The sequence below is a fragment of the Neofelis nebulosa genome, chromosome 7, assembly GCF_028018385.1.
Source record: "Neofelis nebulosa isolate mNeoNeb1 chromosome 7, mNeoNeb1.pri, whole genome shotgun sequence".
NCBI lineage: Eukaryota > Metazoa > Chordata > Mammalia > Carnivora > Felidae > Neofelis > Neofelis nebulosa.
In genome coordinates this window covers 76,764,555-76,782,215 of record NC_080788.1, presented here as the reverse complement: position 1 = coordinate 76,782,215, position 17,661 = coordinate 76,764,555, and the positions used below count along the sequence as shown (strand labels likewise).

The 17,661-nt window shown below is 39.5% G+C and overlaps 1 long non-coding RNA gene across 1 annotated transcript; it reads left to right on the top strand.

Annotated features, from left to right (window-relative positions):
• The first annotated feature begins 5,920 nt into the window (after window positions 1-5,920).
• Window positions 5,921-14,433, top strand: LOC131518231 (uncharacterized). The gene is made up of 3 exons (XR_009264962.1): window positions 5,921-6,038; window positions 7,842-7,948; window positions 14,303-14,433. It is a non-coding gene; the product is annotated as an uncharacterized LOC131518231 (long non-coding RNA).
• Window positions 14,434-17,661: the final 3,228 nt, after the last annotated feature.

Below are 17,661 nucleotides of genomic sequence, written 5' to 3'. Positions count from 1 at the left end.
GCAAGGGCCTGATCTTAGATTAAAAAAAAAAAATTAGAAACAGTTGTGAAATAACAGCTGGGGAAAGATGTGAATTTTATTTTTATAGATTTTTATAACAACACCAATACGAATTTGCCATGTATTGTGTCTGATAAAAGAGCAAACATGGCCTTGGGCTGCATTTATATAATTATGGTATACTGAATAAAGATAGTGCTGTTTGGCTATGAGCTAGCTGGTCAAACATCTTTTAACAAGCTCACCTCTCTGATCTTAAGAATCACCCACACCTCTTGATACAGAATCTCCTGGGGAAGGAACTCAGATAAACCAAAGTCTATTCCAGAGATGTGAAGAGAATGCTGAAGGCATGAAAGCCTATCCCATGATGAACATCTTATGGAGCTAGTGATATTTAGCCTGGAGAAAGACCAAGGGAAAACATGGTAGTTCTCTTCATTATTTCCTCAGAGGTGGAATTAGGACTGATGTTTTGAAGTTACACAGGTGATATTTTCATACATATTTCATATATATATGTTTATATATATATATTTTTTTTTCTTTTCTTTTTTTTTTTTTTAACAATCTGGGAAGTCTAAAGATGAACTCTATGGGTAGTGAGTTCTCATGTCTGGATCCAATTGTCAGATAGGTAATCAAATTAGTTAGCTTTTGACTCCCCTTCTAAATCTGGATTGATAACTCTGATTCTAGATCTTGCTCAGGAACACACAATACAGTTCTCCCTGGCCAATAATAATAATATATTAAAACATATAATCCGTAATGCATCTGGACAATTGAAAGTCTGGATGGAACATCAAGTTTATATACTTAGTATGTGTAATAAGAGATTTTATTGAATTCTTCTTTACTTCTAAAAAGGAGATCACTATGCATTTACCATGGGAGGGAGGTCTTTATACCTATCACTTTGATGTAACTGTATGGTTGAAAATGGCTAAAGTGGTAAATTTTGTTTTGTATATTTTACCACAATAAAAAAGACTCAAAGAAAAAAAAATTCAGATATTCTCACTCCGAGTGACCGGATTCATCCCCCAGGGCAATGTCAATAATTTGGTCAGCATATTCAAAATAAAAACATTTTTCTAAAGACCTGGTTACCAGTTCCTCTTAAGTCTTCCCCTCTTTTGTCCTAGACTGTGTCACTTCTGAGAGTGTTCATGGACACAGGGACATTTATATGGGCACACTGAGGGTGTGCTTTGAGTGAAGGAGAAAAGATTAGAATCCAATTTTTAAATGGAGGCTTTTTCCGGGGCATCTGGGTAGCTCAGTTGGTTAAGCATCCATCGTTTGGTCTCTGCTGTTGGGCTTTACACTGGGCATGAAGTCTACTTAAAAATGAATGAATGAATGAATGAATGAATGCAGGCTTTGGCATACAAGCTATGATAAAATAAAATTTACCATTTACCTATGGGGAAAGAAGTGGGATTACAAAGTAGAGATGTTGTTTGGGGCGCCTGGGTGGCGCAGTCGGTTAAGCGTCCGACTTCAGCCAGGTCACGATCTCGCGGTCCGTGAGTTCGAGCCCCGCGTCAGGCTCTGGGCTGATGGCTCGGAGCCTGGAGCCTGTTTCCGATTCTGTGTCTCCCTCTCTCTCTGCCCCTCCCCCGTTCATGCTCTGTCTCTCTCTGTCCCAAAAATAAATAAAAAGCGTTGAAAAAAAAATTTTAAAAAAATAAATAAATAAATAACAAAGTAGAGATGTTGGGAGAAGAATACGCACAATGAGCTGAGATTATTGTTAAATTAATTGATGTATCTCAGAAAGCATGGGCATTCTCCTGTTGATAGTACAAGATGGCATACTTTATTAACATGACATTCATCCAGCAGAGCTTATTTGAAATTCATATTTACTGGCCCCATCCACTGATTCTGATCCAATAGTCTTGGGTTGGAGAAATTAAGGTTTTAAAAAGAAATCCAGGGCGCCTGGGTGGCGCAGTCGGTTAAGCGTCCGACTTCAGCCAGGTCACGATCTCGCATTCCGTGAGTTTGAGCCCCGCGTCAGGCTCTGGGCTGATGGCTTGGAGCCTGGAGCCTGTTTCCGATTCTGTGTCTCCCTCTCTCTCTGCCCCTCCCCCGTTCATGCTATGTCTCTCTCTGTCCCAAAAATAAATAAAAAAAAAAAAAATGTTGAAAAAAAAAGAAATCCAGATGTTTAAGAAGAAGCCTGCTGAAGAATACATTTTGAGAAACATTAACCTAGAAGATAGCCTAATCGTTCTCACATGTCTTTCTCCCATGAGCCCTTTTTATTTTTAAAAGTCATTGAGGACACCAAAGAACTTTTGTCCAAGTGAGCTATATCTATCACTATTTACTGAATCAGAAATGAGTACTGATAAAATTTTAAAGATATTTACTAATTCACCTAAAATAGCAATAATAAACCATTATAGGATATAGTCAATTAATGAATTCAGTTGATGAATTAATTTGGAAATCAATATTTTCCAAAACAAAAAAATGTGAGATTGGCCTTGTTTTGCATTTTTGGGCATCCCACTGTCTAGCTTAACAGAAGACCTTTGAATTCCCACGCTACTGTATTCAATTTGATGGAACATGTTGCTTTTGTTGAAACATGTGAAGAAAATTTCACCTGAAAGAAACATGTAATTGGACAGGAGAAGAGTGTTTCTATAACCTTTTCATATATTTGTGGATTCTGCTCTTTGTACACTGAAACACAAATGGCTGTTCTTAAAGGTTAGTTGCAATGTGAAATCTGAAACTATGTTAATAATCCTTTTGTACTCTGTTACCTTAAACTCCATTAATCCATTTTGCACTTTGTGTGGACCTTTTACCCATGCATAATTTGGTAATGGCAGGCATTTCTTATTTGTAAAATCTCATTCTTTAGTTATATAGACCTTCCAAATGTTGATACCTTTTTACTGTACAACATCAAACAATCATATTACACTTATTAATTTCACTTACTAGTCTTATCAGAAAAGTCTCAGTGTGTTGGGAAGATGCAAAGTTCATGACGGTGGATAAAATTTCTTCCACAATCATAATATGGTAATATTGTATATTTGTAACATTACGATGGTAATTTTATGTGAAAGCAAGAACTTCACAGCCTGCAACAAACACTGTAAGTCATTTTTTCTTGCAGAAACAAACTCACTTATTTCATTTTAAGGAAAATGAGTATGAAATAGGTAAGTCTGCTAATCATGGAGTGTGTCAGTCGTTCTTTGAAATGCAAAAAAAAAAAAAAGTATTTCATGAATATGGTGGCTAGTTCAGCTTGCAACTCAAGCAAAAACTATGCCCATGCTTTTCCTTGAGGCAATCACTGTATGTTAGTATGCAGTAAATGTACTTTTTAAAATATTTCTCATTTTATGACAAGTATTTAATATATGTGTTCTTTTTTTCCATTTTATTTTATTTTTTTCATCATGATAAGTGTACTCTTTAATCCCTATCCCCTATTTCCCCCACCTTCCCTCTGATAACCATCAGTTTATTCTGTTTAGGTAAGAGTCTTTTTCTTGGTTTGCCCACCTCTTTTTTTTTTCTTTGTTCATTTCTTTTGTTTCTTAAATTCCACATTTGAGTGAGATCATATGGTATTTGTTTTTCTCTGACTTATTTTGCTTAGCATCATGCTCTCTAGCACTACCCATGTTGTTGAAAATGGCCAGATTTCATTCTTTTCTTTGGCTGAGTAATATTCCATTGATATATATGTGTACCACATTTTCTTTATCCATTTCTCTTTTGATGGACACTTGTGCTGCTTCCATAGTTTGGCTATTATAAATAATGCTGCAGTAAACATAAGGGTGCATGTATCCCTTTGAATTAGTGGGTTTTTTTGTATATATATATATATATATATATATATATATATACATATATATATGTATATATACATATATGTGTGTGTGTGTATATATATATATATATATATATATATATATATATATATGTATATATATATATATGTATTTTTTTTTTTTTTTGGTAAATACCCAGTGGTGCAATTCCTGGATCCATAGGGTAATCCTATGTTTAATTTTTTGAGGAAACCCCATACCGTTTTCCACAGTGGCTACACCAATTTGCATTCCCACCACCAACAGTGCATAAGGGTCCCTTTTTTCTCCACATCCTCACCAACACTTGTTTATTGTGTTTTTGATTTTAGCCATCCTGAGAGGTGTGAGGTGATATCTAATTATGGTTTTGATTTTCATTTCATTGAGGATGTGTGATATTGAGCATCTTTTTCATGTGTCTATCAGCCATCTGTGTGTGTTCTTTGGAGAAATGTCTGTTCATGTCTTCTGCCCATTTTTTAATTGGATTATTTGTTTTTTGAGCATTGAGTTGTGTAAGTTCTTTGTATATTTTAGATACTAATGTTTTTTGGAGATGTCATTTGCAAATATCTTCTCCCATTCAGTAGTTGCCTTGTAGCTTGATTGTTTCCTTCATGGTGCAGAAACTTTTTATTTTGATGTAGTCTCAATAGTTTATTTTTGCTTTTATTTCCCTTGCCTTAGAAGACATATCTAGAAAAATGTTGCTTCAGCTGATGTCAGATTGATTAGTGCCTGTGCTCTCTTAAAGGATTTTTTTAAAATTTTTAAATGTTTATTCATTTCCTGAGAGAGAGACACACACACAGAGTGCAAGCAGGGGAGGGGCAGAGAGAGAGAGAGAGAGAGAGAGAGAGAGAGAGAGAGAGAGAGAGAATCCAAAGCAGGCTCCAGGCTCTGAGCTGTCAGCACAGAGCTCAATGCAGGGCTTGAACATACAAGCTGTGAGATCATGACCTCAGCCCAAGTCTGATGCTTAACTGACTGAGCCACCCATCTGCCCCTCTTCAAGGATTTTTGTGGATTGAGGTCTCACATTTGGGTCTTTAATCTATGTTGAGCTTATTTTTATGTGTGGTGTAAGAAAGTGGTCCAGTTTCATTCTATTGCACGTTGCTGTCCAGTTTTCCAAATACTTTTTATTGAAGAAACTTTCTCCCATTGTGTATTTATTCCTCCTTTGCCAAAGATTCATTGGCCACATAATCGTGGGTTTAAACAGATGTCTATTTATAGGTTGAACTTTAATAAAGTTGCTAATTTTTTGCACTGTCTTCTGAACTACGAATTTCGTGAGGGTTTCTTAGTTTCATTTTCGCTCCCCATTTAGGGGGGGTCAGGATGGATAGAGTTGGCTGGAGTTGGGTATTTCCCTTCCCCCAGGTCAGTTGTGATCTTGGGCAAGATCCAAGGTAGACCCCACTTAACTATCCCTTGACAGCAGGCCTTGTTAAGAAGCACACAATCCTCCCCTGTTCCAAAATGGCTCATTTCCCCCTCCTGCTGCTGGAAGCGTGAGAGAAGCATGAGAGGATTTTCCTCTGATATTTACTATGGGAACCTAGTCAAGGTTCTAGTGGTAAAACACAAAACTATAGAGGTACTTAGTAGTAGAGGCCCCTTAACGACTGGGGCCCCTGGAGTTTTAAAGTCTGACTTATCCACACTGAACTTCCAGCAATTTGTCCTTACAATCCAGGTGTTCCTGCTCCGGCCCTGCTTCCTGTTACAGGTTCTGTGTTGATTCCCTGCTCCATGAAAACCTGTATTTGCCTGTCTGCCTCTTCAATCTTTGGGCCTGTGTCTTGACCTCTCTTATGGATCCAAGAAAAGTGGATATCTCAGTCTGTTCATCTTCTGTCTTGTTGTCAGAAGGACTCTTAAGCTCCTTACATGTAGAACAAAAAACTGGAAGTTCCCCATGATTGGTTTTGTACCATCAGTGTAAGATCAATCAAGTGTTCATCAATGAAGGTGTTTAGGTTGAAGTTCATAGTGATGTTAACATGAATACAGTGGCTAACATTTTCAGGTATTTTTTCAGTTTTATGTGTATTTCATTCAAACCTCACCAGAGTGTGAGCATAATATAACATACTATTGTTACCTCCATTTTATGAGTGAAGGATGTGAGGCACATGGAGTTTAAGATACTTGTCCAAGACCACAAAGTTGGTAAGTGGCAAAGAAGAGTTGTCCTTCAGATCTTTTTCTGGAAATAAGGAAAGCGTGTATTGGGAAGAGGCATCAATCAGCCAGGAACCGAAGCCCAGGACATCTGAGATGATCCATCAGCAGGAAAACTGTATGGAAAGTTATCAAGCTTATGGTTGCCTGGATAGACACTACCAACCTCTCCCAACCATAGCTAGGGTGTAGTTACCTGTTTTTTTTTTTTAATGTTTGCTTATTTTTGAGAGAGAAAGAGAGAGAGAGAGAGAGAGAGAGAGAGAGAGAGAGAGCTTGAGAGGGGAAGGGCCAGAGAGAGAGGGAGACACAGAATATGAAGCAGGCTCCAGGCTCCGAGTCGTCAGCACAGAGCCCGACATGGAGCTCAAACTCATGAACCATGAGATCATGACCTGAGCTGAAGCTGGACGCTTAACCGACTGAGCCACCCAGGCACCCCTGGGGTTTAGCTATCTTAATGCAGGAAATATCTGTTTTATAAACACCCATTTTTAAATTCTCACCATTTTCATTTTGTCTTAGTTTGGTTAAGTAAACCTAACCATATCCGTTGCTATGGCTTTCCAAGTTATCTGCTTTGCAGATGATCTTTTACTTTACCCCAGTCAGTGCCAACTCATCCAGCCATGTAAAAAATACAGACACATTTATGTGTCTGTTCACTACAAACTAGAGGAGAGGCTATGTCACTACACATTGCAAGAAAAGACATACCATATCAAGCTCTGTATGACTCCAGAGAGTCAAAAGTTTACTTACAAATATTAGAGAATAATGTTTATGTGTGTCTGTTCCCATTATTAGAGTCACCTAGCCCACACATAAATTCCTATAATCTTTTTAAGTATTTCATACCCATTCTACAAGTAAAATTGTTTGCCTTCCCATGTATTTTGATGTTAAAGTGTTTCAGTTTTATAAGGAGACTAGTAGGAATCAAATATAACTCTTATTTATTCAGTATCTATGTTATACTCATGCTAACTCTAGCCTAGTTTTCCCCCTTTCCCATTTTGTAAGTCCTTTGAGACTATTCACCTCTCGTGACTCCTACCATGATTTTATGGACATCTTTTCTCATGTGCTGTTTCTATCAGCCTTTAGGGGAAGAAACGAAAGCCCAGAGAAGTTGAGGATCTGGCCCGTAGTCGTTCAGTTTTTAGCCTGAGCTTTAACCCAAACCCTGTAACACCAAATCCAGAGAAATATGAAAAAAAGAACAAAAAAGAAAAGTACATAGTATTCTTTTTTTAAATTTTTTTTTTTCAACGTTTTTTATTTATTTTTGGGACAGAGAGAGACAGAGCATGAACGGGGGAGGGGCAGAGAGAGAGGGAGACACAGAATCGGAAACAGGCTCCAGGCTCCGAGCCATCAGCCCAGAGCCTGACGCGGGGCTCGAACTCACGGACCGCGAGATCGTGACCTGGCTGAAGCTGGACGCTTAACCGACTGCACCACCCAGGCGCCCCAAAAAGAAAAGTACATAGTATTCTTAAAGCTAGGTATGCCCTAATCTGTTTGAACTGTATAGTATAGTTAGGACACACTGGTCGCATTTATCCAGGCAAGCTGCTTTGGTTTATCCAGTAAATCCTAGATCTTAACATAGGAAAGCACCTATGAGTTGATCAGAGCTAGCTCTCTCTGAGCTATTGGAGGTTTTCTTTTCCTTCCGAAGAGTAATAAATTATAGTGGAATATGTATGAATGGTATAGAGAAAGCATGTAGTACAAATGCTTCCATTCCCTTCTATGTAATTTATCATGGTTTTCTTTTCCATTGAGCCCTGAGGTTGCTTCAATATTCTTCTCAACACAGGACTCCAAGCACCACTACCAATTGATCAGAGTTAACAATTCAAGATGAAAGCAATTATCTTCTCTGGTTTAAAGTAAGTCTTCATCATTGTAAACAACTCCAGTACGATTTTTGCTTTTAGAAAGATTTACATATTAAAAGATCACATTTGTGCTCTGGGTATGTTTAAGGTGACATAGATGCTTCTATCGTAAAAATTTAGTCTGACACTGTTGTAAGAGGTAGCTCCATACGTACACAGCCTGAGTAAATTTTCCATTACCAAACAGCATCTGTGCCCTCTTATCAGAACTTAAATGCAGCCACTTGCCACTTGTTTTCCTTCTTTGCCCTTCAGTAAGTGAAGGAAGGTGAGACTCAGAACTATATACCACTGGGATCCAAAGAAATGAGTCATACACACCTGAACACTATGAGCTCCAGCCCAGACATCCTCTCTTGCTCGCTCATCCGCCCTTGCCTGCATACTCAAAAGAGAAAAGGACAGAGTTGAAGTCTTGGATGAACTCCCCAGAAGCAATCCCTTAGCAATACTAACTGGACTCTTAATCAACTGACAAATTCCCTCAGGCTTTTCAGGAAAGTTAGGCAAGGTCTGGCGATAAACCTCTAATAAAAATTAAGGTGACTATTCATTGCACTACAATAGGAGAGTCCACATCTCCTGGTAGGCAGCAGCGAATGGTATAACCCAACAGCTGTGCACTAACATTGAAGCTCTCCCATGGGTGTTTTCAAGCCTCAGTCAGGACAGCGATAAGGGAAATGTGTAGCTTCTGATGGCTCAGGTGAGTCGGTCAAAACCAAAAAATCACACTTCAAAGGGTTGTCTGCATTAAGAAGAGCACAACAAAGGAGGAGACGAGAGAGGGCGGCCCTACATCACCAACAGTATCATGGAATCCCTTCTTATCATTCTGCTCCAGTCCCTGTGATTATGAGGAGGGAGTGAAAACATCCACTAATCAGGGCAGTGTGGTGTGCTATTCACAAGCTCATAACTGGCAGTAAAACAGAAAGGCCCATGTCTGCTCTGCTGAGTAATTTCCACACTGAGGCCCTGAGCAGACATGTCGTGCCATTTGTAACATCTGCCTTGGCATCCAGGAGCCAAAGTAAGCTAGTTAGGGAGTTTCATTGCTTCTTTCTCCCTCCTCTTATGACAAGTCTAAAGGACTCAGGGTTATTTATAAAGAAAACTAGTCTCAGCTCTTCAGAGAATTGTCAGTTTGGTGCAGGTAAGACAGAAGAGTGTATCGAAGGCTAGGGAGACACTCTGGCCTCTTATTTACCCAGGAAGGAAGGGAGAATAATAGCATCAGGTATGGATGGAGAAACTTTCAAGTATAGAAGCAGAAACAGAGTTGGCGTAGGGGTGCGGGGGATGGTCTTCATAACTGCAGAGGAGGGAAGACCCAGTCATTAGGCCTCATTACTTTTTTGGCTCCTCACAATTTCTTGGAGAGTGAGAATGGACATTTTTTTCTATATGAGACTATGCCCCAATAATAATGGAACCCAATACTAACTGCTCGCTGCAAGTGTTCTTGGCCTTTAACTATAGTCTTGACCTTTTCTAATTATCTTGAAACCTGGGTCCTAGACCACTGCTTCTCTTAATCTACATACAAATTACCTGAGGCTCTTGTTAGAATGAGGATTCTGATTCTGAAGGCCTGGGTGGAACTGTCTACAGCTTCCAGGTCAGATCTTTGCCAGTGGTCTCCCCCTCACCACCCTCAATAGCAAAGTACTGGCATAACACCTTCCTGGGCCATAGCAGGGCTTCTTAAAAAGCCTTTACATGTTTTCCCCTTGTTACTATGACTTCTCTTTAAAAAATTTAAAAAAAAGGGGGTCTGAAGTACATAAAAACCACATCTTTCCAACAGCAAGTCTCATGGATGGCAGAAAAAAAGCTATAAAAGAGAACTCCACTCAGATTTAAATGGGCATATGGATGGTCACGTTTGAGGAGTTCGAAGGTGAGGTAGGTCTGTATTGGATGTACACCTGTGTAACAAATAGCATCTCTAGAGAGCCCAGAGAAACTGGAAAGTAGAAATACGGAAGCTCTGACTAATTTGGCACTTAAGAAATAGGCCCAAGTAACATAAGGAAAATCAGAGCCTTAGCCAGTCTACCTAAAAATTAAAGTCAAGTCCTAGGGATCTTTCCTCATGGCTTCTCTTGGCCTTGAACTATATCATGATCGCTGACTCATGACTGATGGTTTCCTTGGTACAAGGTCCTCAAGTACATACTAGGGGAAATGCACACCGTGAAGAAGACATAGAATATGACCTCAAGAAGCCTGGGGAATGGAGGACCTCAGACACGTTTTTCATTTGACGTATTTCCATTATTGTCCCACACACTTTTCACAGGGCAGTGATTGCTTCAGTAGTTCCTAAAAGGCTGGTTACATAGAACAGCCAACGCTGTATTAAAGGTTTGCTGCACCAGGATTGCCAAATAGTAAAAATTTTAATCACATTTTTACCAAATGATCCCACACTGAAATGGCTTTCAACTTTTCCATTACCCTTTCTATATCCCAAATACGACGTGTCAATCGTGCATGGGTTCTGCCTCATAGCTTCTCTGAGAAGTTCATCAGTATTCTCTGTTTCCATTTTACAGATGGGAGGGCTGGGCAGAGAGAAGTTAAGTGACTGCCCAGAGCAAGAGCTGGAATCAGAGACTGTGCTCCGTCCCTCTCCTCATATCCTTAACCACTGAGACATCCTGGCTCTGTCACCCTGACTTCCTGCACACACCAGGCCTGCCAACCACTTTAACAGCCAGTGACAGACGAATCATTATGAGCTGCTATGTAGGGAAAAGAAAATATAAGCCAGATTCTCATCCTATATAACTCTAGGGGAACTTTAAATTGCCAGATGTCAATCTGGAATCTTTCCTGAGTGCTAAGCTCCCATGCACAGATGGGAAAGCATCATTCCCTATAGAGGGTTGGGCTGTAAGGACATACTCAAGGCAGACCTCAAGTCCAGAACACTGGAATGGCACTTGGCTCTCCAGGGCTTGAAAGTGGCCCTTTGCTAAGTATCTTTTAACCTTTCCAGACTCCAAATCTCATCTCCAGAGAGGCTCTTATCTGGCTCATTTGCTTGTGAGTCAGAGCATTGTGTTGAAAACATAATAGGCTTTGTTATTGTCAAACTTGGACTTGTACCTTGTCCCTACCTCTCTTTAAGGACATGACATTGGACAAGCTATTGAACCTTGCTGGTCCCTACTGTTCGCATGTTTCAATTTGTAAAGCTTCCAGAAGCAATTTTCACAGTGATAGTGCGAGGGTTAAATATGATGACATAACTGATATGTTCCTGATACATACCAGGCAGTGAATGTCCTATTCTGTCATTCTTTGTTAATATTCATGGGAAAAAATATCATGGAAATATTTGGTAAAGAGAAATAATGCTAATATATTAATCCTGTTTAATAAGCCTTCACTCAGGGTCAAAAATGTATCAACAAGTTATCTCATAAAGAAGCAAGGTAATTGAGATAAATTAACTGGAAAAAATAGAATACTAAAAAGGGGTTAGTTAATTGTCCTCAGATAAATGAACTGTTTTCATTCAATAAATTATGGTTTCCTATTAGTTTTCACCTCTGCTGAAAGACACAGTGAAATGTGTTCAGAATCAAGTAATGTGTAAGGGAAAAAAAACTCCTAATAATAATGGTTAAAATCTAGAACTTTTTCCAGAAGAGAATTCCCAGAGATTTATGGAAAAACAGGTATATTCCCATTTCAGGTGAATGGAATCGTTGAAAACCTGTAGTTACAATAATATTCCTAAATAATACATGACAAATGTATGGAGTTGTTTGATTAATTAGAAGAGTATGAATAATAGGAAAGGATTCACAGGGATAGTCTAACATTGAGATGAGAGAGCAAAAGTAGTTATGTTGTAACTACCCCCAAAAAAAGGGGTGGGGGGTTATTCTGTAACTGCTCCCTTTACCTTAGATAAAATACATGTTTGGTCTTCAGTCTCCTCATGTAAATGGGATTGTTGATTTAACCACTTTCTCGGATAATTTTAAGGAGTTAGTTTCTCTCTGATTTATAAATGCATCTAGAATCACAAAATAAAGGGACATTTTTATACTTTTTTAAGAATCAGACATACTTTGCAAGATGAAGTATGTCTGTAATATAAATTTCCATCTATCTAAAATGACCAAACTACTCTTCAGTCTGGAGGCAGGATGATGGATTCAAGGTCATGGTGCACAGCACACTGCATCTCTGCCTGCCACAATGTTCAATAAAACTTCTCTGAATGAAATAATGTACAGCCAGATAATCCCAGACATTAGTTCTGCAATTTGTTCAAGTATTCATTCAGCAAACATACTACGTGGCAGGCAGTATATTTATTATTTGCAGGGGTATTTGGATATGATATGAGTACCCAATTTAATTCTTTAAAAGCAATGCACCTCCATTCAATTTACAATTCTCCCAGTACTCTCAAAGGCAAATGAAATCAGGCGATTTGGGAACTTAGCGTAAAAGCTGCAAAGAACCGTTTGCTGACCTCGGTCTGCACGTTTGCCTCTTCAGTGGCAGATGCTCTCAGAAAAGTTGGGATGAACTGGAGGATTTCTAAGATTCAGAGAGTAAAGGAAACTTCTTTCAGCCTCTAGGGAGTGGGATGATGGAGCAATGAAGCATATCACATTACCTATGTTAACTTGGAGGGAAAAAATGAGTTGTTGCATGTAGGCATGTAGACCTTGTTAATAAGTAAATTGTTAATAACTCTGCCTATGCCGAACAAGGTGAAATGGACAAGGATGAATAGGAAAGATGTCGGTCTGCAAGTAGGTTTTCATAGGGATTTGACGTGCGGACTGATTTTCAAATGCTTTGACTCAGAGGACTCAGAAAGTAAAGGCAAGGAACAAGTAGGTGTATAGGGCGTCATTTTAGTGGGTGAGTGAGTCATACCATAGGTTCCTTTCCTGCAAATGGTATTGTCACAGCGTCTGCTTAAGTTATTTGATCCAAGCTTTAAAAAGAAACATAGCAAGTCTCCCTTCAGAAAGGAGACCCTCAGGAGTTGAACAGAAATTATGGTTTCTTTTCATCAACTCTGCTACAAGCCTTACTGCCACCAGCACTAATTACCGTAGCTCACAAACCCTGGGCTCCTTCTTCAATTTTAAGTCTTCAAGAATATTCCACACTAAACAGTAGAAATCCAACACTGATGTGGGCTTTTTGCTCTCATTTTAAAATGCATTATGTAAGAGGGAGAATCCTTATCTGGAACTACAGGTTTGAACACACCGTAGGTCTTAAATTAGACCTCTCTTTGAAGCTTAGTAACAGAAAGGTAGATGAGAACACAGATAGAGCTGAAAGTTATATTCTGGCCCCAGCGCTGCAGTGCCTGTCCTGTAAGGGGGTTAGACAAAGATGAGCATGAACCAAAAGGCTAGATACACTAAACAGCTGTGCTTATTCGAGGAGGAAATGTCCACTGTTGAGAACGGTTCCTTGAGATTCAGTCCTAGGAGTTAGGTCGGTCTGGGAAGTCGGGTTAACTCTTGCTGGGAGGAAATGGTTTCTTCTTGTGAGAAAAATTAACTGTTTTAATCACCATGGTGTTGAAGGCAGAGCTGCATGAACAAATGATTCATTCGAGGTTTGCAAAAATACTGCTTAGTCTTTTCTTCCTTTAGCACAGCGTATCCCTCTGTCTATATACTTCTTGTACTTTCCACATTCTATACGCGTCATTCTCACTGGTCTGTTCTCTCTCACTCATTATTCATTATAACTATTTCAGAGCCTGCCTTAGAAAAGATGTCCAATACATGTGTGTTGAATAGATACTCTGCTGCTTTTCATTTTTAATTCTAAAAACCACAAAGTATCACAGAGTTTAGAATGCAAAGGGGCTAAATCATCCATAACCTCACCCCTCTAGGCAGCAAATATTATTTTGGGAAATGAATACTTTTTGGAGGAAATGCAAATCTAAAATTAAATATCATTTTACATCTTTAGGTAGAAAACATAAAATCATTCTCAGAGTGTTCTTAAAAATATATTTCCTATATTTAAATTTCCTTAAAAGCCATAACACTTCATCAAGATGTCTTAAGTGGGTGAAGATGATCTCATTTAGCAGATGAGGAGAAAGAAAGAGAGCTTCGTACAACTGTTTCAATGACAAAGAATGGATCCGATTTAAAATGATCCTTCCAGATCAGGCTCAAATGGTGGTGACACACTTTCACTGCATGGGCCGAGAATGGGTTTAGAATCGTTTCTCGTATCAACAGTGGTACTGACAATTGCCTTGAAAATATTTTCTAAATTGCAGGCCTGATGAAAATTCTTTGAGGAATGTCTTTTTTTTTTTTTTATCAGACTCCCGTTTTCCAAGGTGAATATAAGAACAAAGAATATCCAAGCAACAACTAGACTATTCAGACTTGAGATTCATGCTCATATCATTTTCTCCATATTGGCAGGTAAGATCACAGGCTTTCTGGAGGCATTACAGCACACTTCATGGGCAGCGTACGCAATTGTAATTTGACTTGTCATTTTTCTTAATTTAGAGCTGGTGTAAAAATAGTGGATCTTATTAAGCCAGTAGTAAGTTAGGTATTTTAGAAAAAGATATATATATATATTTTTGCTCTTGTACTCTAAGATGAAAACAAGATATAATCTCCAAAATGAATTTTTAATGTTTCATTTGCCCATAGCGTTGTGGTTACTATAAATAAAGCAGTTAAACAGATATGATTTCTAACCTCCTGGAGTTTGGTGAAGATAAAAAGGTTGGTTTAGGATTCAAAATAACCCTTCCTCATCACGGATCAGATGGCTGAATCTCATGTTGCCTGTTGGTGTTAGTAGACTTGGTGATCTCAGACCAGCACAGCATGATTAATTCCAAAAAGGGTCAGAGGCCAGAAACATTTTTTTCCTCTCTTAAATAATTGATGAAAATCATTTCTCCACACTGCTCATGCAAATTCATTCAAAGTGAAAAAAAAAAATTCAACTAATCCATCCTGGGTAGTTTAAAAGGAAGAGGGGAACAGGTCAATAATTGGGCAGAGAAAACTTCCAGAGCTAGAGCCGGTTTGCACCAGATCTCTTTTCGGAAGAGCATTTTGTCTGACTCATCCCAGTACCCATACCCTGAGGAAACCCCTTCATAGTCAAATGCAAAAGGCCTGCCATTGAAACCAATTCCTGAAACCAAATCTGTCCACTTTTTGAGGATTCTGAACTCAAGTTTAGCTGATGGCCTGACTCCTCTGCAGGTTTGCCAGCCCGTAGGTGACATTCCATTTGTTCTGTGTCTGATCCTGGTTAATCTCAGGCAACATACCTTGCAGTTAAACCATGCATGGAATGGAGCTCATGAGTGGGCCTGCTGCTCCACACGATGCGTGGCCTTGCAGGGAAGGGACACAGTACCACCAGCTTCAAAGCAAAGCAGCAGACCCACGGCAGGGACTTGGCCCTCGTTGACCAAATGCATGTATTGGTCATGAATCCTGGCCTCTGGTATAGGATTTCTAGGTAAGGGGGATATGAGAAATGGGTTTCTTGGGCAATCTCTGATCTATAAGAACTTGTGTAGTGCCCAAACTACTGCCAGGCTCAAAATATTTCCTCTTTGCCTTACCATGGTGACAACTCCAAGCTTTCAGATGAGAGCCTTATTTCAGGAAGTCCTTGCAGCTCAATGTATATTGTTTGGGATGGTAACAAGTTAATCTTAAACCACCCATTATTATGTAAATGATTATTCAAATAGGAGGCATTGTGCTAGTCTTTGGGAAAAAAGAAAGAAATGAAACCAATAGCAAGAATTGCCGTGTAGCATAATAAGCATTGCAACTAAGAAATAGCCAGGTGTAGTAGAGGAGAAAACTGCTAGAGGAATCAGGAAAAACAGAGAAAGTGTTACTTAAGGCAAGGGGAGACAAAGGTAGAGTTTAGGTGGTCATTCCAGGCAATGGGAAGTCTATATATAGAAAGACAGACATGAAACAGTGTGGAGTAGGTAAGTCCTGAGGAGTGGGACATGATGTAGTTTGTTCCAGAGGGAATGGTCCACGATGGTTCCAGAAAGTCACTTATGGAAGGCCCTGCAAAGAGTGGGATGAGGAAAGATCCTGCCTGGATGGAAGGGCATGGAAGGGCCAAACGGCCCTGCCAAAATGGTAGAGCATCACGGAGGCCAGACAGTGCCTGGATCAGACTTACACCTTAGAAAGGTTTTACTGCAATGTGGAAGGTGGGTCTGAGAGAGGCTAGACTGGACATAGGGATGCTGGCTAGAAAGACGTTCCACCAGAACAAACAGCAGGCGATCAAGACAAGGTAGGGAGATGATGACAAAATTGGAGAAATACTATAGAGATGGAATAAATCAGTGAGACTTAATAACAAACTGGCTATGGTTGATGACATCGAAGGAGGTGTCTAGGGTGAAGCCCAGATTTCTGGCTTGGGAGCAGGATATAAAAAGTATTCCATTTTAGACTGATTGAGCTTGAGATGTCTCTTAGTATATATTACATATGGGGCTACAGCATAAGAATGAGGTCCAGTCCTGAAATAGAGAATTGTGAGTCAGCTGCATATAACCTAAATTAAAGAGTCTTCAGCTGCTTACCTGTAATGGGCCCAGGGAAGATGTTTTAATTGAGGGGAGGTGGGGCAGGTACGGAACATGAGATACTGCCCCCCTGTGAGGGTGAGCCAGAGCACTTCAAAGGCTGCTGCGGGGTTGGCTCTCTGGTCTCCATGCATTCGTTCTTACAACTTAGAAACCAGTAGCTGGTCATCTCTGAGTGAGGTAAAAAAATCTGAGGCGAGTGCTGTAAGAAGGTCATTCTCCTCCTCTGAAAGTTGCTCTAAAGTTCTACGGCTTGGTCAAACTTGTCCATAAATAAGTGGTTGATGTTTTCCTAGCCACCCCTAGGAAGTTCTCCCCCGAATCAGTCTGGGCCTGAACGGTGAAGCTTATGGGCAGCATGGAGGGTGGTGAAGACCTCTCTCCTTCTGTACAAACAGATCATCTCATCCTGACCATTTACAAGGCTAAGATGGTAGTTAGGTAGTCTCTGGCCCAAACCTCAGGCTCAAGGGTTACCTCTTTTGTGCTCTAACAGCTTCGCTTTGATCTAACCTACTTTTCGCTCTACAAGTGTTTTCTATTTAAAGACACATATATCTGGACAACGCCACACTTTAAGAACTTACCATGAATTGCCTGGGTATTATAATGGCAAAGGTCCTGAATTTAAAGTCAGAACATCTCACTTCGATATTCTGGCCTGCCACTAATTGGATCTGGAACTTGGGTAAGTCGTTTTCCTTTTCCATGCTTCTCTACCCAAGATTATAATAAATGGCAGGGTTCAGTGAGATAATGTCTAGACTTTTTTTTCTCTAAGCATTTCTGGATGAGATTTAGTTGGTAGCCAGATACAAGTAAATATTGATTCATTGACTAACTCGTTTATTCAGTTATTTATTCAATGCATATGTATTAAACACGTATTAGGTGCTCCAGGGATGTACAAATAAATAAGGAGCTGAAGGACTAGTAGAACTGAGATATATATTTTTCCTTAGGTGAAAATATATTTTCTCAAAGACTAATTCTTCAGGTTACAGGTCCTTTTTTTTTATGAGTCAGGCTTGGCATATGGTGTTGGAGGTTCCTGGAGAGGCGAAAAAGCATTTATTGTCCA